The sequence below is a fragment of the Xiphias gladius genome, chromosome 5 (assembly GCF_016859285.1).
Source record: "Xiphias gladius isolate SHS-SW01 ecotype Sanya breed wild chromosome 5, ASM1685928v1, whole genome shotgun sequence".
Classification (NCBI taxonomy): domain Eukaryota; kingdom Metazoa; phylum Chordata; class Actinopteri; order Istiophoriformes; family Xiphiidae; genus Xiphias; species Xiphias gladius.
The window spans coordinates 10,404,632-10,429,725 of NC_053404.1; the positions used below are offsets into that span (position 1 = coordinate 10,404,632).

Here is a 25,094-nt window from a genome sequence, read left to right on the forward strand (position 1 = left end):
CAGTTTTTCATCTACAAACTGTAATTTCCCATTCAAGTGAATGGGAAGTGGTCTCAGATTTTTCCAATGTATATTATTTGAATTTTTTAAAACTTGAATTTTTGACTCTGAATTTGTGAGCATTGAAAGATAATAGTGAAAATGAGTTATTGAAAATTTGAGTTGAATACAGATACGTAATTTCAATGCTAAAAAAATGCTAGAAAATTGAAGGCTTTTATATTTCGAAATCTGGTGAGATAGATTTGCTTCCATACAAGAGGCTTTTTTAAAACACACTGAGCTGGACTTGTGTGTCAAATTTCTAGTCAATCGAACTTACGGTGCGAGGGGCCTGGCCTTTCCATAATTGTGTTTTCGGGCCCCAATTACAGCGCCACCATCTGGCTGATTGGTCTCATGTTTCTTAGGCAGCATTTGGGCATCATTTCCAGTTATTAGGCCACGTTTCATGTTTCTAGCTCATTCCAGCTTACAGCAATTTGAGCCGCAGCAACAGACCACATATAATAATAATAATATAATAATATTAAACTGGCACAACACAATAGGGTTAGAACCCTAGTAACAAGAAAGTACAACACACACACACACACACACACACACACACACACACACACACACACACACACACACACACACACACACACACACACACTCACTTACACAACCACCCATGAAAATGTGCAGGCTTTTTCTGTCTCATTGCTCTGAGACAAGTGTGACTCATTTTGTAACACTGACACTCTGACTTGAATGCATTTAGATATACTATACAAATCCAGCAGATTTACTTCATTATACCGTATGTGTAAAGCCTTTAGAGAAGTCAGTTTGGAAGAACACCACAGGTAGAAGTATTAAGTTCAAAGGCAAACCAAGGAGAAAGGAGAGTTCCTCTAAGCATCACTCGTTTTTCTTTTATGCTTTTACTTTATGACTTTTTTGTCTAATAAAAATTTCACTCCCTCCATCTATCTATCAATGTTTGCTCAGCCTTGGTAATAAATAAATGTAGTTTGAATAAATAATGATATCCATCCATCTATCCATTCAGCTCAAATATAACACCAAAATAAACCAAAATTACACCATTAAATCAATGACAGAATTGTCCACATTCTGTTTACAAAATTTGCATTTCATGGATTTGATTAGATTAGTTGGCACACTGTGTTGTATTGGACGTGTGTTGCACAATTGGTCAGTTGTTTAGAAAGAATAGTAAACATGAACCTTGATCTGGATTCATGTGTTTACTTATAGTAGTCACTCATTTTACTCACAGTATACTAATGACTCTGTTGGCATTGGTTGTTTCTTTCAGTTTATCAGCATTGGGTGGCAGCACTGCTGGCTGCTTTACCTGGATCATTACTCATTAGATCATTAGACATAGCCACTGGCATCAAGCATTGGAAAGCCAACAAACTGAGTTACTTTGCTCCAATGAGTTTGCCCATGGACTGTTTTTGTAAGTCTTGTTTTTGATGCCAGGAGAGAGTGTCAATTTGTGTAACAGAGGGACTGGGAACTTAATTGTGAAACATGCATAAACCTAAAGAAATAACCAGTACTATTATGAACACAAGGGCAGTTCTTCAAAGAAGCTTTAATCCATATTCTTCCCTTAAAAGTGGATCTCATGGCTACTTTTATGAGAAAGTGGTAGCAAAACAGAGAATTATCGCAGACTTTGCAGGTACCCTCAGCTTTATGGACCATTTCAATGTCTTTCATTTCATTGTTCCGATATTCTGGTCCATAATTTTAATGTGATGGGTCACTCTCACTGCTCTCATCAGTGGTGGCAACTGTTTTGAAAAGCTTCTACAGGCCCACTGTACTACATTGTCTTTCATCAGTATTCAGACAAAGTCAGTAAATAGCTTTAAGGGAATTAATGTTGGACTTACATTTGCTGGAGATGTGGTGGCCAGAGGTATGACTCCAAATTAAGGCTAATGTTGCACTGTGGCAGCTGGATGTTGTAAATAGGCAACTTTGTGCTAACAAGTTTGCATATAATTTAAAACAAGATAATATGTTAGTGTTGTGTTTAAAGCTTTTTTCCATTGCACCCAAGTGGCCAAAAAATCAGTTAATGCAGGGTTAAGTGTTTCAGTAATAAGTTTGTGGTTAGTATATGATGATTTGACATGGTTGAAGTGGCTGAAAGTGTCACATTGCTGCTAAAGGCAGCTTGTTAACAAGCTAATATAGGCATGTTGAATCAATGGTCGTAGAGCTGTACAAAGTGTAGCCATTGGTTGGATTTCTTATTGTTTATCTGTAAATAGAAAAATTAGATTTTTTTTACCCAAACCAAGCACAGGGTTTTATTTTAAATTTATCCAACATTTAGGATTGAGTCAGCATACACAAAAGAATGGCAAATGTTTCTTTAAGCCTGCCACACAGCACCACAAATCCTCTGCCAGCAACTGAGAAAAATACTTTTCTGCTTAACCAGAGCTGATTTTTAGTTAACACAACACATTCCAACCTGAAATACTGTTGAGAAACAAGTTCCACCAACAGTACATAATCTTGCCCAATTTATCTGTCTCTCTTGCTGTCCTTTCCTGTTTTCTTCATGTATTTTCACCCTTCCATTTCTCTACTTTTCTACTCTCTCCCACTCTCTGTTTCCCTTATTTCCATTTTCTCCCTTCATTTCCACTTCATAATAACAAACACAGCTCAGATATAGGAGGAATAAGGAGACAAGCTGTAAGAGAATGTTTCTCCTTCCTGATATTTCTTCATATAATGCATCCTTAGCCTTTTTCTCTAGTGATCAGTAAGATCTGGCAACGGACTAAGTTGTTTAGGAGGAAAAGAATACTGTGGTCTATCTGTCTGTGTGTGTGAGAGTGTGTGTGCTTGTCTCTCCATGTCTTTGTGTGTGTGTTGCGTATAAGCATGCCTCTCTGTAGTTGTGTGTGAGTGTGTGTGTGTGATTGTCTCAGTTTGTCTGCAATATGTGCTGCTGTCTGATAGGGTTTTCTGTAGTCTGTAACGGCTGAAATTGTATTTGCTAATGGAGCCATTTTTGGACAAACAGGCTCAGACAGAAAAAGAGCTATCTGACCCAAGATAACACTTTTGTTTGTTTGCATTTCTTCCTATTGCTGCTCCTAATTCATCGGGCAATTGAACTGTACTATTTATTCTCTATTAAACTCACGAAGCATTGAAATTCAGTTCAATTACACTACATCTAGGTGTGTTTCTAAGATTGATTTTATTGGTCATAACCTGAGATCCCATGAGCTCCTACTGCTCCAGCAGTACTGTTCAGTCAATGACAATAAAAAACTGATTTTCCCTCAAATGTGTGTGACTACGTGAATGTAAAACAGGGTGATGCTGAGCAATAACATGTGAGCACTGAACTTTTTCATGGATAAATATAGGTTAAATAAAGGCTAATGCTGCATTTTGGGTGAGTCCATCCTATAATAATTCCAAATCAGTAACACCAATCTCAGTACACAGATAATGGTATTTATTTTCATGGGGGATACTGATGCGTCATTGGTTCATCAGTTCCGTGCAGTTGCCATAAAAACATTACCGCCTGCCATTAAATTGCTAGCAAGGGACATCTGCAGACACATCTGACATTGAAAAGCAGTTTGGTATCCATCACATAGCATTATGAAACATTGAATTACCACCTACACTGAGTTCAACTGGGTAAATGAGGAAATTTGTTCCAAAATTAGAAGTCCACAGCCTGAAAAACAGCACCTTGCACAGTAATTGATCATAAAAGATTTGATCTAAATGGTGTTTTGTTGACGAATACACTGCTGGTCTCTAAAGTCTATACAGCATTACATTTGTTAAACAGATGTTAGAAATGCTCAGAATGTGTATGATGACCTTTGGGTATTTACATTTTTAATAAGCCTTTACAAATTTTTTAAAGTTTTACAACTACATCATTTTCTACAACAGATAATTAGATGGTAGAAGGCACAAATATTTATTTATTTATTCTAGAAGCTAAGCTAAACATTGCAAATATGAAATTAAATTTCCCAATATTGCAGGCACATATAGTGTAGATTCTTTTGCAGTAGTTGATCCAGTCTCTCCAGTTTTACCTCTCAGAGGCAAAGGGCCAGTGGTATTTATTGTCATAAAAATAGCAGAACACAACTGTGAAATTATCCTGGTCTCCTACTTCCGTATTATTATGGTGTCATTGTCAATCATATATATAGTGGAATGGGTTGGTCCTCTCACCTCCAAAGTAATTGAGAAGGTCTCTATCTTTCTTCAGCCCAGGTCACTTTCCCATTAGCCCCATACTCTGCACTGAAATGAGTTGGAATTACCTGGGACAAGACATTACCATCATTGCTGGAAATATTACAATGTCATAGTTTTAATAATAAAATGGTGTGTGAACAAGGTGGTGAGGGTGGGGGGGGGGGGTAATGATATTGAAAGGTATGATGTGAGGTGAGTTTGAGTTCAGGGTTGAAGTAATTAGGGTGTTAGGTGAATTAATATTTTTGGTCTCGGATATGAATACATGATTGTGAAAGGTAGCACTTATGAATTCTTATCTACCAAATCTATGCATATTTTAAAATGTGAGATGGCTCAGCTAATTCTCCAAGGAAAATATTGCTGTAATATTGAGAAGACTCTGGCGACCATTCCATTTTAATGTGATTGGGTAATGTACCCACTATTAAACGTAACTGTGAAAGCTACACTCTCTCAAAGGGTTCAAGTTTAAGTTCAAGGTACAGAGTATTATACTATTTTTGAAAAGGAAAAATTATTATACTGCAAAAATGTCAGGCTGAATCATATAATTTTGCAGTATGTGCTATACCTTTTATTTTTATGAACTTAATTCAAGTTACTTAAAGAGCAGTATTTTACTATGAAAAAGATCAGACAGAAGCAGTATTTACTTTTTATCTCTTGAGCATATTATATTTGTTTTAAACTCATTCTCAGTCAAGGTAAGACACATCAATGAATTACATAACTCTTATGTGTTTAAACCTGCATTTGTTGACTTCAAAACTACAGTTATACAGGAAAATACAGAAATAAATTAAAAATTATATAGCTTTATAATATAATATATAACTATAAATCATTCAATTAATCTATCTTTTTGTTGAAAATGTCTAATAAGGTCAATGCAATGTGCTATTGGAACAATATTGTAAGTACTGTATGTATTATGTATTCAGTGAAAAATTTTATGGGCTGCACTGGAGAGATTTGGCAGGAGGATGTATGGAGAGAGAAGAAGTGTGTGTTTGCGAGTGTGTGTTTTTGGAGGTGGCGATACAGGAAGAACTGGGAGCAGGAAAGGGATTTTGAACTTGACTTCAGGGCGGCAGCAGCTCAAGGGCAAAAGGGCAGCTCTCCATATTTAGAAGCAACCAGCCAATCATCATGGATTAGAAAGCATCACAACCTTCAGCCTCCAAACAGAAGTAAAATCCTGGAACAAATAGTACATATGAGGACACACACTCATACATACACACACACACACACACACGCACACACACCCTGACACGCACACACACGCACATGCATACAAACTTGCTCTCTCAGACACACATTTGTTGAGAGTAAGGACAAGATGGTTAAGAAAGCCTTGGATTCGCTACTATAAATCAATTTTATGGACGAATGGCCACCACAAACAGAGAAAACGCCTTCACAGCAAAATCACAAACACTGAGGGCTAGAAAGAGGGAAAAGAGTGATAAAGACTGGAACCATGAAAAAAGAGAAGAGGCAGTTCAAGGAAGAAAATAAATAAAGCTTGTGGTACATGAGAAAGAAAAGAATTTTCCCTGCCTGCCTTCTTCTGGCCAAGCTAGTTTGGAATCATGCCATGGCCTCTCCACATGTTTGGTTTTCACCTTATCCTCATTTTTGGGGAGGGGAAACTGAGCAGATATTGAAAAAAGGCCAAGTGTCCACAGCCACGAGAGCAGTTTTGTAAATCTATACTTCAGGCACAGCAGTGCCGTGAGCTAAGTGGTGACATTGGCATGCTAACATCCTCACAATAGCAATGTTAACATGCTAATGTTTAGCAAGTATAATGTTTACCATGTTTTAGTTTAGCATGTTAGCTTGTTAACATTTGGTAATTAGCACTAAACACCAGTGGTGTAGTCTACATGATACGCAGGTATATGCAGTATACCCACCAAGAATGCTCCAGGATTTCCATGTACCCATTTAACCCTTGTATGGTGTTCATGTTTTTGTTACTCATCCAATGTTCGTGGGTCTGATGGACCCACTGCATTTGTGTTTTCAAATCAATACACCCATAAAAAAAATACTTAACAGATGTTTACTTTATCCCAGTTACAAGCAATATAGACAGCAAATGTGGTTATTATTTGCCTTTTACTTCTGTTAGATCACATTTATGAATAAAAGTGCTATTCGTTATTTGTGATAAAATGTAATAATAAGAAAAAATCAACTATAATCAAGATATTGGTGGAAAAAACAAATATAAATAAAACAAGGTTTTTCATCACTACTGATGTTTATTTCTTTGAATTCTTTGAATTGAACTTAATTAGAATTTGAACACATTAAAGCCAGTCTACACAACACAGTCCCATTGAACATATAGCCTATTCATGCACCCCTATACAATACATGAGGGGCAGAGTTTTACCGTGAGTGTGTTGCATATGTATTTCTTGCACTTGATGCATGTATACTGTGTCTTCCTGTCCATCTTGGGTCCACACACATCGCAGCGCTTCATTTTGTTGCTACTGGCCGCAACCTAAAATGATGAAAATGCTTGGATCAGGAATTTTACTAACACCTCTCTCTATCTTTCTCTCTCTCTCTCACACACACACACACACACACACACACACACACACACACACACACACACACACACACGCACACACACACACCACAGCCGGTCAAGGTAGGAGAGTCAGACATACACTGAACATATGCAACAGCATCACACACTTACTTCAGGCTCTGCAGATGGTGATTCTGTAGGTCGGGTGGATGGAGTACCAGCATCCTCTTCCTGAATCCTCCTCACGATGGCTGCAGAAGCTGGGGTTCTTGGGATATGCTGTCTTCTCTGGATTTCAGGTCCCACCAATGACTTGCCCAACTCCTCGAGAAAGAGCCATCTCCTCTGGAGCTTCCCTCTGTTCCAGTCTGGGTTCAACGCCATCCAGATGACAAAACCGTTATACGCTGAGATCTCCAAGACGTTGAAAAATATAACAAATGGCCAGCGTAGGGTTCTCCTTTTGCTGCTATAGCCAGTCATCAGCTTGTCCATGTTGTCCACCATTATAATCCATGATGATTTCTGGTTTTTGATGCTCCTAGCCACAGATTCTCCCATCCCTATGCAGTGTACTCATGAGTACCACATTTTTGCCTTTCTTTCGCACGTAGGACATCAGGGATGTGTCGGCCATGAACACAAACTTGGAAGAGTTGACGAGCCTGTTCTTTGTAGTCAACAGCTAAGGTGGGAGCTCTGGCTTGTTGTTCCGTACCTCTCCTACCATCGTCAGCTTCCTCTTTAGAAGCTCCTGTCCCAGCTTGTGTGAAGTAAAAAAGTTATCGAATGTGATGCTGTGTCCACTGAGTCCTTGTGTCATGTCCAGGACGACTCTCATTCTTTGGTTCTTCTCAGGGGCTCCTCCATGTGGCTTTCCTGTATACACTTGCAAGCTCCAAGCATATGATGAAGCAGCATCAAAGGCAGACCAGATCTTGATTCCTTATTTTGCAGATTTAGACAGTATGTACTGCCTGAAGGGGCAGCAGCCCCCAAATGGCATCAGCTGCTCATCAACAGGGACATTAGGCCCAGGGTCATAAAACAGGGGGAGGCGGTGCACTCACTTGTCCCACACAGTCCTGATGGCAACTAGCTTGTCTCTCTGCCGCCGAGCTGGTCTGTCGTCTCTATTATCAAAGCAGATAATCCTGGAAATAATGTGGAAGTTTTCCACGTTGCACGGAAAAGTTCTCGGCCAGTTTCTGCACCCCACAGGGATTCTGTGGATTCCCCTTTGGATCTGAAAACTCCAGCAAGGATAAGAACCCCAAAATGGGTTTGGTCCATCTCCATCCACCTGTCTCTAAAAGCACCCTGTCCCTCCAAATTAGTGCAATCCAGAATGATTTTCTGGATGGCATCAGTGATGAAAAGTTCAAAAGTAGACTTGATGTCCTGCACATGAGTAACCGCCATCCGTGTGGGCCCTGGTTGCATCTTTATCACATTGGCAGCCATGTGGGGTGGCTTATTCCTTAGGCAAGAAGACCATTTAATTTCACCATTTTTTGGGATCCATATTTCTCAATTGCTGGCTGTTGATGGGCTGGTCCTGTGGCTGGCTGCTGAGGGGCTGGGCTCATGGCTGGCTGCTGAGGGGCTGGTCCCAGGACTGGCTGCTGACAGGCTTTTTTTGGAGCTGGCAGATGGTCAATCTCATCCTCTTCTTCAAATTTACTGTCAGATTCTAAATTGACAGAAAAGTGATCCTCATATTCTGAAAGCTCTTCCCCTTCATAATTTTCCAAATCTTCTCTCTCTTCAAAAATCATTTCTCAGGCCTTCTGAGCAGAGAATCTTTTCACCATCTTTATCGATTGTGATAAGAAGCCACACAGGCAAAGCTATCTATATGTTGTGTCCCGCCCCCAATTTGCACCTGACATGAGTGTGAGAAAATATAAAATGGTTCCCGCAAGACAGAGGGTGAAGTGTGCGAGAATGTGAGAGCAGACAGGTGTAGGTGCTTGAAATGTAACAATGTTGCAACCTTGTGCGGGGAACAGCAGGAGAAGGAAGACAAAATTTACACATGCACGAACGCACGCACGCACACATATACAAACAAACAAACACACACACACACACACACACACACACACACACACACACACACACACACACACACACACACACACACACACACACTAACAGCAGGCCCAGGTAGGAGGAGGACAGAGTGAAGGTACACAGCACCTACAATTTCCATACTTTTATTACCCTTGGGTCCAGTGTTCCCGAACAGCACATATGTAATATAAATGTGTGGGGGAGTGTATAGTGTGCAGTCATTGAAAATATGTTCTCTTATATGTTCTTCACAGAAAATGAGCCAAGGCCATGAGTCTGAGGTTGAAGAAATAATTAATGGCATCATTTTTCTTTTAGTAAACATTGAAGAAGGGTCCCACAGACCTGAACACCACACAAGGGTTAAAAACGTGCAAGGTTATGTAACAACATAGTTTTGTGACAGGAGTTTCACTTCAGTGATTTTGTTCCACAAACACTGGGCAGAGTATAAGTGCAGTAAAATAAGTTTAGCAGAGGAAGGCAGCTCCTCCATTCACTTCCATTCATAAATTGTGGTGGCTTCCCATAGGATGCAGATGTGGATGCGAGTGTGGTGGGGCTTATGGGGTGTCGCTCCTGGATGGGTGTGTAGGAGTCTGGGAGGGAATCATCACAATGTTCCAGGAACTGTGTCATATATATTGTAAATGGGCCAAGTGTACATGCTGCCTCCTGGGATAATTCCAGGGCTGCGTATACCCACTATAACAAAGTAAGCCACACTACTGCTATACACAAAGTACAACTGAGGGTAATTAGAAAAGCCATTAGTTTCGCAGTTTCACGGTCATGAACCAAAGCACTGGGAAAATTTAAATTCTGACTTGATACAATTCATCCTGATGGGGACATTAATATGTGTACCAGATCCCATGGTAACCCATCCAATACTTGCTGAGACATTTCACCAAAGTAATTAGGATACATTGTCTGGGAACCATAGATGTCTGTACAAAGTTTCGAGCAAATTCACCATGTAGATGTTGAGATTTTTCTCAGGACAAGTGATAACTGTGACTTGTTGGTGGTTGTGCTTAAAAGAAAGTTAGGGGATCATCAGTGCCATTCTCTGGGGACCATGGATATTTGTACCCAGTTGGCGAGACATTGAACTAAAAACCAAAAATTTAAACCACATGGTGGCCCTCGAGGGAATCTCAGGGGTTACCAAAATCAGTAGGCTTCATTCTTTGGGGACGATGAACAAAAGTTGTACAAAATTTTTTGGCAATCCATGCAATAGTTTTTGAGAGATTGTCACTGACAGAACCAATGATGACCAACACTTACATCCCCAGAGTAGGGTGGTAGGGTCACATTGTCACACACCACTTTCAGTTGTCCTATAGCTAACCTGACACCATGAATTTCCTTCTGCTTTACTCTATCATTTGAGTGAATGAGGAACATCATCATTCAGATCTGATGATGATCAGCTCACAATTCCATTTTGATTAGCCATTTCTTAGTGCTTCGGCCTCACCTGCTTGTACATGCATCACTACCTGCCCCCTCATTAGGGGGAAAAATTTTCATCATTAATGAGATGCCCAATAACCACAGTGACCCGGCAACACATTCCCATAACATTCCATCAGTCAGTCGAGCATGTGCATAAGATCGTTAATGGAATGCTCATTAATTGCATAAGCGATGGGACTTGCTGGGTTTAGGGTCGCTGTGGCACTTGGGATGATAAAGGATATGGCTAATGTGATCAGTCATTAGCATTTAACATTAAGCAACTGTGATGAAACATGCTTTATAATCATCTCACTGCAAGAGATGGTGAAGTGATTAGAACAAGGTGATAGAAATATGCAAAGTTCTGTAGGTGGAAAGTTTTTAGAGGAGAAGGATGGGAGGGAGAAAGCAAGGAATAAAAAAGTAAGAAGAGATCAGAAGGGGAGAAAACCAAAAGAGAAGGAAGGAGGGAAAGTTAATGAGCTCAACATCTTTTTGTTATTCCAGCTCCTCTGCAGAATTTGAAGCTCTTTACAGGTCTTTGGCTCAACCAGTTGTCCTTCTTTTAATCACACACTGAAAATGCAATTAATGTTTTCAATTTTCCGGGCCATTCTTCTCCACTCAGTCATAAAGCGAAACAAAGTAATGTCCAAAGATGTTACTTCACAAACATAATTGAATGACTGCTTTCATAATTAAAAAAAATATTATTATTTCATCTTATTATAAACTGTAAAAGATCAAAAGATCAAAATCTATTGCTTCGAACTGAGTTAAACTAAAAATTACACTAAATTACAAATGAGAACACCAGTGGCACACAGAATCATAAAAAAGTTAATTACATAAATCAACATTGGTATTCAAGGTAGATATTTAATTTTCCTACTCTCCCACAAACTACTGGTCAGCCAGTATCTCCCCATGGGATGCACCGCACAAGCAGCATGTATGTGTCTGGTGAGCAACTTCCTCAATCTGTCATCCTAAGTAAATGTCTAATTTTCTAAAACACAACTATAGCATTGTCTTGCTTTGTTATTTTGGCATAACTTGTTTTTTCAACTGATTCAGTCACAATTTTTGCTCAGCGTAATCAGTCTGTTATTGTCAGTTCAGCATATGAAAGACAAAATGTAACAAAATATGATTGGCATGGGGGAAAGATGGCAATGATTCATGAGATGGAGGAAATTGTACCCTGGTCACATACATGGAGCCAGCTGGCCAGACTAGCAGTGTGACAACCTCAAGGCCATGACCTTACCTGTTTATGCCTGTTTCTCTTGTCTGCCTTTTCCCAAGAGCCTGTTGTTGTTCTCCTTGAAGTCTTCAGCAGGGTTGGCTGCTACTGTAAAGGAGAATATAAAGTTCACTTACAAGTTGACTCTCACTTTTTCAGCCTACCCAGCTCATGGCCTTGTTTCTGCCTGAAGGGTGAGCAGCCATTCTGATTATTTCTCTGTTCTGTTGTTTTCCTTCACTTGTTGGATATACTCTACCAACACCGTGCACATGCTTGTCCAATGCAACCATCACCTATCGAATGGGAAGATAAAAGAAGCTGCTTTCAAAATATCTTTTCTAGGTTAAAAACAAAAAGTTTGCACCACATACTTCTCATAAGTATATATTCAATCTCAACTTCTTTTAAGTTGTAAGTAAGCAGGAAATAATTATGTTGTTTAACCACGACATAATCATTGTATAGCTTCCATCAATAGTGATGTGTGAACAAAAACCCTTCAAAGGCATCAGCATTATTCTAAAAATGTACAACAGCCTCTACCACAAAACATTTTCATTGTCTGTGCTGCAGAATATACAGTGTACAGTATAATTATAAAAAAGAATGCAGCCCACACATCAATATAATTATTCCTGTAATGACATAAAACATAATCTTGATTGGACCAAAATGCCATTCCTTCTGCCAGCACAGACCTTAGTCTAATCATGTTTTTCTTTCTTTCTCGATGTACTTGCTTTGTACACAGAGATATACAGGTAGATCCAGTAGTAGTAATACCACCCGAAAAAGAAGAATCAGTCAGTGCATTTTAAGAAAACAAATCATCCTTACTCCATTAAAACAGCCAGATCTCAGAGAACTTCCATTCGTGTGCAACATTTTAACACTGGTGATTATTTTCTTGGGAAAATCCCCAACATGTTCTCAGCAGTCATTTTTGACTTGGTAAGTCCTAAAACATCTATGTTTGCCAGTTAAAGTATTGTTAAGGTTGGGCGACTAAAGGTAGGTTAGTATTTAAGCCACTATGTGTTATTTATTTGTGATTGTAGCACAATATCTTGGAGGTTATTCTGATTTCATAAGTTTTTATGTTCAAAAAAACAATGAGATCATCCTGGTGAAAATTGCTACAGTCTATGTGTTTCTTTCAGCACAAATGTCTGCCTAAAATAAAATCACAAATTTAGAATACTTGCATATAAATATAATTTGTTTGAGACCGGGTAGAACAAATGTACAAATCAGCCCCTGAGTTACAAACTCTGGCAATGCATTCCAGACATGAAAATTGTCATCCTCTCCACATGTTGAGGCTACGGTAAAATATGTGAAGAGTATTTAAAGTGTTCAGTGCTACCACAAAAATTTAACCCATAGTCAATTGCAAATTTTTACTCAGCGTATTTTTTAAGACAGCCTGTGAATGTGAAGTAGATTAATTTGAGTTGAGAGAAGGAAACCTATTGAGAGTGTGGGTAAAGGGTGGAGAAGAGGACCGAGAATGAATAGCAGACTTATGAACTGTAAAGATAAGGTATCAGATCTCCATCGGTTTTATTATTCCTTGCTCTCTCTTTCTTTTCCCTTCTTCCTCTCTTCCCCTTGCTCCTCACTGATTCCTTGAGGTTGATTTAATGAATTAAGGCCATGAAATGTTTCAGAAACCAATTATGCTTTGACATTATTAAAAGACCACCCCTCCTCGTAAGTGTCTCTGTCTTGTCTTCCAAGAGAAAGGAAACTTGTCTGACCTAAGTAACCATTGAAATTCGGTTTGATTTATCCAGAGAAATGCAACATCAGCAACTTTCAGTTTCCTTTTTCAATTTTCTTTTTCATTTCACTTGTGGATGCACATTTTCTTTTATTACTATATTCCTTGAGAAACTCTTACGTGGCAGTGACAGACCTTGACAATCTTTGCAAATGGATTTTCTATTATTGATAAGAAGGGCTTGATATCAGATAACAGACAAAGCATGGACACTGATGGAATCTCTCGTTAATTTTGAGAGGGGATATTTCAGGTTGAAACCAGCGGCTGAAGCTTTTTAAGAAATTCTCATAACACAGGAGAGACTGAAAGGTGACACTCTTCTATTTAAAAGGGTGGAGATGCTGCCCCTTAACTACAAGGGCACATTTTATTGCTAGTCAATCACAGCTGAAGCTACCCAATGCAAGACACTAAAATACTGTGTATTTGTGGGAATAGGTGCTAACACCATACCTTTGGTGAGAATATACTTTGAATGACAGAGACATATGCACGTGAAGACATTTTACCAATGGGTAATAGTCCAAATTTCTACAAAATTATGTTTTTTTTTCGTCACACCTTGAAAACTTTGGTACATTATCCCCTTTATTTTTCTTTACAAAGGAGCACAACAAATGTACCAAGACAGGGATGAGTAAGGGAATTTGCTCATGCAAACCAACATACTGCATAAGTTACAGTGATTTGTACAATATGCATAGTGATTTGTATTGCAATGCTATGATACTGTATGTATGAAGGGAGACAAGCAAGAGAGAGCCAGAGTTTCACAGAAGTGCAGATGTTGATTTCCCTACTTCTAGTGCTGTTTTGAGAATATGCAAATAATCCCTGTTACGACTGACACCTAAGGCCATTAATTAACATAAGTCAGTTCCACTGTGTTTCTTTTGGGAATGAAATGTAGCAGCATTCTACCTTCTCTCTCAGTACACATACAGTGTGAATGAAAGATGGATATGCAATACAAAGCAAATGCAATAAGTTTGGAGTAATAGGGATGAAATGTTTTACTTTAATTTAATCTAAAAAGCAGCCACAACATGTGGTTTATATAATGTAAAGGGTGTGGGTTTCCATTTTTACACAAACTGTAAAACTCATACTGTCCTGCTCTCATTGTCCATTGGTCTGTCACTGTTTCAGTCCACATACTGTATGTAGACCATAAAATACAGCTGTATGCAGTCAGTTCATGTTACTCCTCTGGCCTTTTCCCCATACTAAGGTACTTCCTGGTAGTTCAAGAAAAAATAAAGCACCTTAATGGAACACCTGCTAAGTATGGAAAGGATGTGTGGGAGACCACATTTTGAAATGCATGACACTCATAGAAGATGAAAATCACAAAGAAGTAGGACACTGCCAGTTTGTTATATTATTACTTTCTAGGCTGTCAGGTGTGCAAGGAGGGACACAAAGAAGAACAGGAAAATAAAGCACAGTATAGCTACAGTTAGTCATAAGTCAATCCTATTGATTTTATTTTGGAGAAAGTAATGCTAACATTAGGTTAGTTAACACTGGCAAAACCTCTTATTAGCTGGAGTATAGTCCTTCGTAAGGCTAGAGCTAAGATTTTTTTTTTTCAGGCTTCAGTACCAGCTATGACCTCTCTAGCAAGACATTTCAAGCCATTTGGGATGTACCACCGAGTAATAGATTTATAGCGCTAAACTATTTATTATGGAGTCCGATAACACAAGATAAGATAATGTTTTACTCATGATATCGGGTGTTAGCAGGTCTAATATATTGTCTTTCGCACATTTTAACTCTTCAAACACAGGTGTAACAAATGACATCAATTATAGCTGCTTTCAGGTGTGCCAGTTATGGCTATATACTGGCTCACTGGCATGGCTTATTGGCACATTTAAAATGAAGGGAGCTGGCATTAATGTGATTAGTTACACTTGTACTTTTTTTTTAATATGACACATTAAAATGTCTGCCGGGGATAAACTCGACTGTCTAGAAATGTTGTATACAGTGGTGTAGTGCAGGCTTTATGCAGGTATACAGCGTATACCTACTTATTTTTCAGCAGGCATTGCATATACCAACTTCTAAATCCTCTCTAATTCGTATCATTCAGTAGTATGCTGTAAACTCTTTTTTTTTTCCCTAGGACAATTTTTTTCATGACCCGCCCTACTCTTCCTCTGATTGGCTTATACTCGTTGCGTTCGTCGGTTGGGTGGTTAGGTTTCGGTATGATGAGTGATGATTGGTTAGAGTTGGGGTAAGAATATCAGGCTAAGCCAATAGGCGTCAGAGTAGGGCGGGCCATGCCTTCGCTTCACCATCCCGGGAAAAGAGATATTGCCTGTTGCCTACCTGCCATCTTGGTTTACTTCAGTAATAATACAACAAAATATGGCCTCTTTGTGAATATTTAATTAGAAACATTAATAGGAACGATGGAGCGAACCAGCCAAACAAAAAATTGCTTTCAGAATTACAAACAACCTCGTGATGTTACATCTGTACGCTTAGCCGGCAGCTTAGGTAACGATAGCCCAGTGCCTGCAGCCGCTCCATCCCCCACACCAGTCGGGGTGCCGACGGTGACAGAGATGATGCCTCTGCGACTACAAGTTTGAATGAAGATGTCTACCATGGTGAGAACTTGTTAATAGCAGGACCTTGTAAACTATGTTAACATACTGTATTTTAGGGTTCACATTACCATTTGCTCGGTACTGTATGTCATGGGAGAAGGTAATTTAATCACTCACGTTGTTTTTTTTTTTTCTTTTTTTTGTAGACACCAATAATTACTGGCCAGTCCCGTGGACAGCAAAATACAAAGAAGATTTTAAATGCAAGAACCCGTGGTTAGGATATAAAACAAACAAACAAAAAAATTGGTATGTTTAGCTAGATTGTTGGTTTTGGCAGCTTTTTAAACAGTGGACAAAGAAATGTATAGTGTTCACGTTTGTGTGCTTGTGTGTATGTGGGAGAAATGGACAATACACACATACCGATGTGAATACAGTAGTTACATTGTTTGTTTATGCTCCACAGAGTGTCTGGTCTGAAGCACTATAAACTGTCTCTCCACTGGTATCAGCAAGGACGAATGTATATCTCTCTCTCAAAAGCTGATGAACTTTGAAATTTTGGCCTCTGGCCATGGAAGTAGAGGGGCAAGTGTGTCAGCCTTGAGAAATAAGGTGAGGTAACATGCTTTGGTCAAGTCACACACTCAAGCTGTGAAGATAGCACAAAAACAGAAAAAATTGTAATTGAACATCCAATGGAGTCTATGACTGATTCGTACATGAAGGAAACCAAACTGTTTTGAACAGCATACAATTTGGCCAAAAAGAATAGACCCTTTTCTGACCATGAGAGCCTCATTGAGCTGCAGGAATTGAGTGGTATAAAGACAGGCTCAATACTTCATTCACGTTACAGTGCAACACAAATAACCAAACAAGTTGCCAGTGAGATACAGAGCAAAATCATCAGTAGCATACTAGCAACATCAAGTAAGTTAGCCACCCTGATTGACCAGGCCTCTTTGTTAAGTCATAAAGCTGTCATCAATGAAAGTATACAGGACCCGGTTGAAGAGCCACCGTGCTGCCTCTTCTACACAGTGCTTTCTACACAGTGCAGTGTGAAAACTACAGAAAGCAAGTCTGTCTGGAATATACTGTAGTACAGGGGTAAACAGGCTGTTGACAGGTTTAAAAAAATGGTGTTTTTTTTAATCTGGTGTTCAAAATCAGTAATTATTTGATGTTTATATAAGTATTGAAATACCTCCCTGATGTAAAGTCACTTGAGCCAAAAATATGAGCACTTATTTAGAAACCCAGCACTGGGTTAAGAGAGTATATACCTGTGGTTTTCATGAATATGTTGTAAACTGTATATATTTTTGTTCATTGTTAACTAAATATTGTTATTTTGTAACATATTGTTTTCAATATATTGTGGAATATTTTGAATGATAATGATATTTGATATTTATGATGATAATTATATATACCTAAAGAGGTACTTACTGAATATGCCTGATCTTTATAAAAAAAAGTGTCCATCTGTTGAAACTAAATTATTTATTTCATTTTCCGTTTTTAATATTTTAGTTTATCTAGTTTGTTTTGATGTGTGGAAGATGATGTTATGTCTTTTATATTTAAGGTGAAACATGAACAACGATGCATTGCCAAAATATGAGAAATGATAATTCCTGTCATCCTTCTCTGCTATTGTCATAGCAGTACTTACTCTGAAGTATTTGCTTAAACTTAGTTTAAAAGATCAGTTTGCAAGAGCACGCCAACAAAACCAAGTTACTTAAGTGCATGCAAATGCAGGGAATGACAATACGTTGGTCATATGATTAGCCTCCAATCATAGTCAATCTAATGCCAGAGTTCTGCTGGGCACAGCTGAAAATCTGCTGTCATTCTGAATATTTGTTAAAATTAAACAAATCTCTGACTGAAACACTGTTTTTGTCTCATCTTGAATAGATCTTTTAGCTTTTATTCATGCATTAAGCCTGTGTAGGACCAGTAATATTTGCACACTGCCCCTTGACAAATAATGTTAATTTTATAATGGAGGCACACTCTGGCATACACTATATGTTGCAAATCAACTGTTTCAAGAAGAAAATTGAAACTACTAAAGAAACTACTGGTCCATAGACTATTTTCAAGTTGAGAGAATAGTTGTTAAATTTTTATGTGTGGAAGGAATAAGGAATAGTTCATTCAAAATGCATAATTATGTAGTTGTCTATAGTCTTTGGGCCAGTATTGATGCAAAAATGTGCATCTCTTCTATGGCTAATGTTAATTTCATAATGATCCTTACTCCCTGAAGTCAAGCAGCAGAAATTTTGGGTGACCTAAATATGCAAATACAGTCTTACATGTCGCTGTTTATAACACATAAATTAAGAATATACCCACTTCTTCAGGCACCACTACACCACTGGTTTTATGCAAATAATGAGCTAACATCTGACAGTTCCGCCAGATGCTGCAGATAATGCACATGGATGTCAGATTATCTTCAAGGTATTAAGTGTTTGAAGTTGAAGGTCCTATTGTTGTTATGATCAAAATCATCAATATTATTATTATTATTATTGTTATTATTTTGCTAAAATATATGTGACAAAAGGTCCACAAATTTCTGTCAATCCCTGCCAACCGAAAAGCTACTAGTGTTGAACTGTTTTGGTAATCTGAGTTAAATATAACCAGTAGTGATGTTACGTATAACACAGAGGCTCTGAAGTGCATGTCGAGTCCGTACAACAGTTTCTACTTAAGTTTTGTGTCAAGAGTTTTTACCATGGCAGGGGGGCAAAAAAAAAGCCCAAACACAGTGAAGAAACCTTTTTTTCTAAATAAAAATCAATAAAAGCTTCACCTTCTCTCCCCACACCACACAAACACTTGCCCAAATGAACACGTCTTTATATAAGTCTTCTATCAAGCTATCTAGCTATCTCTATAGATATCTAGCTATCTATCTAATAATGCCTAATGATAATATCTACATTTATGAAAAAGTATAAAGAGATAATAAGAATCCTTATTGGATTCAGTAGTTGCACAAGGTGCTGCAAAATGTCACTAATACTTGAGCCATGGCAGAGCACATGACCATTTATGATTTGGCTGCTCTTAACTTTCTTATGAGCTTGTGTCACTAGTGAACACTATGTTAAATGAGGCTTCAAGTAACAAATCTATTAGTGATGCAATTGGCTATGGAGCCTAAGTGTTTCAGGAAAGCCTCCTTTTGCCATTGCGAATAATGGGTCTGGTTCATCTATGCTGAATTGAATAAAGGGCTTTTACTAGTGCTGGCCAAAAATTAACAAACTAATCTTCTCTACTGGTGTTTTTGTGAGTTCAATATATATCGAGTTTACACTGCAATGTACTGCCAGGAAATAGCCCTATGCCCGCACTCCCAGTCAGACACTAACAAAAGATTTTACCTTCTCCAACCTACTCGCCTTTTATGTTACCAACATATCTTTTAGCCATATAAATGAAAGCATTACAACCTTAAATAGCGTTACAAACTCCATTGAGTACTGTGTGACAAAGTTTAGCTTGCTTTAAATAGTGCAAGTGTTGACTGACTGACTCAAGTTTTCACCTCGGGGCTTACCATAGCTGTGAGTGCTATCTGCTGAGACCATTCAGTACTACAAACTGGTACAAACTGCTACTATTACCAGCTCTCATGCAAACTTGCTGCCTTCACTTCTTCATGTATATACTGAGCTGCAGCCCGTACACCAAAGAATAATGAATTTGGGCTCCAGAAGCCCTTGGCTCACCACCAACCAGTTAACATTTCAAACAAATACTCCTCACTCAGCGACACACCCTCTGAGAACCCAACTCTGATTATTGGGACGATAGTCAAATGTATTCCTGGGGCCAGAGCGGGTGACGTTAAATCCTATTTGAAACTGCTGGCTAAAGATAAACGTAACTAGAGTAAGATTGTTATTCATATCTTCAGTAACGATACCTGATTACACCAATCATAGATAATTAATGTTGAGTTGGTGTCATGAGTTGGTCATATGCAAAGACAATGTCGGACTCCATAGTTTTCTCTGGACCCCTGCAAAATCTGACCAGCAATGACATGTATAGCTGCATGTAATCATTCAACTGCTGGCTGTTGAGGTGGTGTCTGGCAAATGATGTGGGCTTTTCTGGGGGACTTTCCTGGGAAGACCTGGCCTGATTAGAAGAGACGGCACACATCCCACGTTGGATGGAGCTGTTCTCATATCTAGAAATCTGACAGAGTTTATTAGTAGACCAAAACCATGACAACCCAGAGTTGAGACCAGGAGGCAGAATTGCAGTCTTACATGCTTCTCTGTGCTTCCACTACAGCAGACACTCACCCAAAATCCCATAGAGACTGTGTCTTCCCCTGACCACCTAAATTAGTTAACTGAAAAATAAACAGAAGAGGAGTTGTACACAAAAACGCATTAAAAATTAAGACCACTGCTGCCAAAGTACAACAAAATAGGAGAATTAAATGTGGACTCATACATTAGATTGCTCCCATCTAAAGCTGTATTAGTAAACGATCCAATATCAGATTATCATATTGATATATTCACTCTCAATCAAACCTGGCGGTGTCATGATGAATATGTTAGCCTAAATGAATCCACTCTCACCAGTCATATTAATACTCACATTCCCTGAGGCACTGGCCGAGGAGGTGGAGTTGCAGCCACTTTTGGCTCAAGTCTATTAATCAACCCTAAACCTAAACTCAGTAATTATTCTCTCGAAAGCCTGGTTCTTAGTCTCTCACATCCAACCTGGAAAACATTAAATAAACCCACTCACTGTTTTAACCACACCCTCTACCTTGTTCTGACTCATGGCATTTCCACAAAATCCTCTTTTATTGGACCATTATTTAATAACTTTTGAATTTCTAAAACAGACCATTAGGCAAAAATGTCTTTATGAGATTTCTATCTATAGCTATATTGCTGTAGCTAAATTTAAGGAAGTGATTCCATCAGCACTTAATTCTCTGCAATGTAAAATTATAACAGAGGACACCCATGCTAACTGTAGTACCTCCCAAATTGATCATCAAAGGAGTTAGCTCCATGGTTTTTCTACTAAACTGGAGGAATCCCGCTTAGTCTGGCAAGATAGTTTTAAAACACATAGGAAGGCCCTACGTTATGCCAGAGCAGTCTATTACTCATCATTAATTGAGGAAGATAAAAACAACTCAAGGTTTCTTTTCAGCACTGTAGCCAGGCTGACAGAGAGTCATAGCTCTATTGATCCATGTATTCCTATAGTTATCAGTAGTGATGACTTCATGAGCTACAATAATGATAAAATTATAACTATTAGAGACAAAATTCATCACCTCCTGCCCTCAACCAGCACTGATTTATCTTCAAACATAGGAACCTTAGAAGCAGCTGTAAAACCTGATATATATTTAGACAGTTTTTCTCCCATCAACCTTTGCCAACTAACTTCAACAATGTCTTTATATAAACCATCAACCTTTCTCTTAGACCCTATCCCAACTAGGCTGCTTAAAGACGTTTTACCATTAGTTAGAACTTCTTTACTAGATATAATAAATGTATCTTTATTAACAGGCTATGTACCGCAGTCCTTTAAAGTAGCTGTAATTAAAAACCTCTTCTTAAAAAGCCTACTCTTGATCCAAATGTTTTAACCAACTATAGACCCATATCTAACCTTCCCTTTCTCTCTAAGATCCTTGAGAAAGCTGTCGCCATTCCGTTGTTTGACTTTCTACAACAATAATATTTAATTTGAGGATTTGATTTTCAATCAGGATTTAGAGTGCATCATAGCACAGAGACAGCACTGGTGAAAGTTGCAAATGATCTTCTAATTGCATCGGACAAAGGAGTTGTCTCCGTGCAGGTCTTGTTTGATCTTAGTGCTGCATTTGACACTATTGACCATCACATCCTATTACAGAGACTGAAACATTTAACTGGCATTAAAGGAACCGCTCTAAGTTGGTTGAAGTCCTATTTAAATCCTCCATATACTCAAAAGTTAGTCACAGAGTTCCGCAAGGTTCTGTGCTTGGAACAGATCTATTCTCCTTATATATGCTCCCTTTAGGCAATATTTTTATGAAACACTAAACTAAACTTCCATTGTTATGCAGATGATACACAATTGTACTTTTCAATAATGCCTGATTAAACTGATCAGCTAGCCAAACTTCAAGCATGCCTTAAAGACATAAAGACCTGGATGACCAGCAACTTTCTGCTGTTGAACTCAGACAAAACTGAAGTTATTGTACCTGGCCCCCAACACCTCAGAAACACATTATCTAATGATATACTTACTCGAGATGGAATTGCCCTGGCCTCCAGCACCACTGAGTTATCATATTCAGGATATGTCCTTTCACTCCCACATAAAACAAACTTCAAGGACTGCCCTTTTTCACCTATGTAACATTGCAAAAATCAAGCACATTCTGTCTCAAAAAGATGCAGAAAACTAGTCCATGCTTTTGTTACTTCTAGGATTATTGTAAATCCTTATTATCAGGCTGTCCCAACAAATCTCTGGATACTCTTCAGCTAATCCAGAATGCTTCAACATGAATACTGACAGGAACTAGGAAAAGAGATGATATTTCTCCTGTGTTAGCTTCTCTGCACTGTAAAATCCAGAATAGAATTTAAAATCATCCTCCTCCTTACCTACAAAACCCTTAATGTTCAGGCACCATCGTATCTTAAAGAGCTCACAGTACCCTGTTAACCCACTAGAACACTGCGATCCAAGAATACAGGCTTACTTGTGGTTCCTATAATCTCCAAAAGTAGAATGGGAGGGCAGAGCCTTCAGTTATCAGGCTCCTCTACTGTGGAAGCATCTTCCAGTTTGGGTCTGGGAGGCAGACACCCTCTCCAAGTTTAAGAGTAGGCTTAAAACCTTCCTTTTTAATAAAGCTTATAGTTAGGGCTCGCACCTGGTTATGTGCTATAGGCCTAGACTGCCAGGGGACTTCCCATGATGCACCAAGCTCCTCTCTCCTCCTCTCCCTCCCCCATCTGTACACATTCATATGGCCTCAATACCATGATCCTGCTCAGCAGGATTTATTATTATTATTATTATTATTATTATTATTATTATTATTATTATTATTATATTTATTTTGATTATTATTTTGATTATTAGTCATATTACTATCCCTATTATTAGAATTATTATTTTTATTATTAGTCTCAATATTATTATATATTTTTATGTGCTTACTCATGTCGGGTCTATAAATATACCTATAAAGAGTACATCTAGACCTAATCTATATGAAAGTTCCCTGAGATAACCTCTGTTACGATTTGGTGCTATTTAAATAGAATTGAATTGAATTGAAATGAAGAGACTGCTTGGGAACTTCGGGGCTTGCCAGATGTGTCATTTAAAATAACACTGTCTTTATCACATCATGTTGGTGATTGCAGCGACACTTGTACTTCTTGTACTTCTAATCACTAATGTTTCTGTTGTTATTTTACAATAGTCTGGTGCTGGATGTACAAAATGTATCCAGTGGATCTGCCTAACTGATAGAGACTCCAGATGGAACATAAATGGCATGTAATTTCTCTGTGAAAATAAGCAAAAGTTAGTAATATTTACTTTATTAGTTGGTACTACAGTATTATTTAATTTAATTTAATTTAATTTTAATGTAGCTGTATTAACTTTTTTCAAAGTATGAACCTGATTTTGAGGAGTTTTGTGTGTAGTGTTGAGGAAAAATACATTCACTGAGCACTTTATTAGGAACACTGGGGCTTAATACAGCTTCAGTTCTTTGTGGCATGGATTCCACAAGGTGTTGGAAAAATCCCTTTGAGGTTGTGTACCGTTTTGACATGATTGCATCACATAATTTCTGCATATTTGTCAGCTGCACATTCATGCTGCCAATCTCCCATTCTACCACATCCCAAAGGTGTTTTATTGGATTCAGATCTGGTGACTGAGGAGGCCATTGAGGTAAACTGAACTCACTGTCATCTTCCTGAAACCAGTTTGAGACAACTTTTTCTTTGTGACAACGTGTATTATCATGCTGGAAGTAGCCATTAGAAGATGGTAAATTGTGGCCATAAGGGGATGCATATGATGTTTGATTGGTATTAAGGGACCCAAATTGTGCCAAGAAAACATTCTCCACACCATTAAGCCACCAGCCTGGACTATTGACACAAGGCAGGGTGGGTCCATGGATTCATGCTGTTGATGCCAAATTCTGACCCTACTATCTGCATAACTCAACAGAATTCGTGGTTCATCAGACCAGGCTATGTTTATCCAGTCTTCAGCTGTCCAGTTTTGGTGAGCCTGTGCCCACTGCAGCCTCAGATTTCTGTTTTTGGCTACCAGGAGTGGAACCCAATGTGATCTTCTGCTGTAGCCCGTATGCCTCAGAGGTTTGGCGTGTTGTGAATTCAGATATGCTTTTCTGCTCACCGCAGTTGTAAAGAGTGGTTATCGGAGTTACTATAGCCTTTCTGTCAGCTCAAACCAGTCTGGCCATTCTGCTCCAACCTCTTTCATCAACAAGGCATTTAGATTTATAGAACTGCCGCTGACAGGATGTTTTTTGTTTTTTGCACCATTCTGAGTAAACTCTAGAGACTGTTGTGCGTGAAAATCCCATGCAATCAGCAGTTTCAGAAATACCCAAATAAGCCTGTCTAACCATCATGCCACAGTCGAAGTCAATGATATCACATTTTTCCTCATTCTGATGTTTGACGTGGACTTTAACTGAAGCTCCTGACCTGTATCTGCATGGTTTTAAGAAATGCACTGCTGCCACATGATTGGCTGATTGTATAATTGCACGAATAAGCAGATGTACAGGTGTCCCTAATAAAATTCTCAGTCAGTGTAGATATATAGTTTGTAATTTAAATTAAATCAATTACAATAAATGTACAATTATTTTGAAAAATTATAGGGTACAGCTGGCTATGTAATTTTTTTTATATTTTCCCAACTATGTATGTAAATTGCATTGGAAATTATATGAATTATGTTTAGGAATGGCATGACAAAGAACGAGTGTTTGAAGTTAAAGTAGTCGTTGAT

At 38.4% G+C, this 25,094-nt stretch overlaps 1 long non-coding RNA gene and 1 pseudogene across 1 annotated transcript; one reads left to right on the forward strand and one right to left on the reverse strand.

The window, feature by feature from the left end:
• Positions 1–7,000: 7,000 nt before the first annotated feature.
• Positions 7,001–8,305, reverse strand: LOC120790188 (annotated as a pseudogene).
• A 7,413-nt stretch (positions 8,306–15,718) lies between these two features.
• On the forward strand, positions 15,719–17,796 carry LOC120790003. Its single transcript, XR_005707488.1, has 3 exons — positions 15,719–16,046; positions 16,193–16,295; positions 16,456–17,796. It is a non-coding gene; the product is annotated as an uncharacterized LOC120790003 (long non-coding RNA).
• The last annotated feature ends 7,298 nt before the right edge of the window (positions 17,797–25,094 follow it).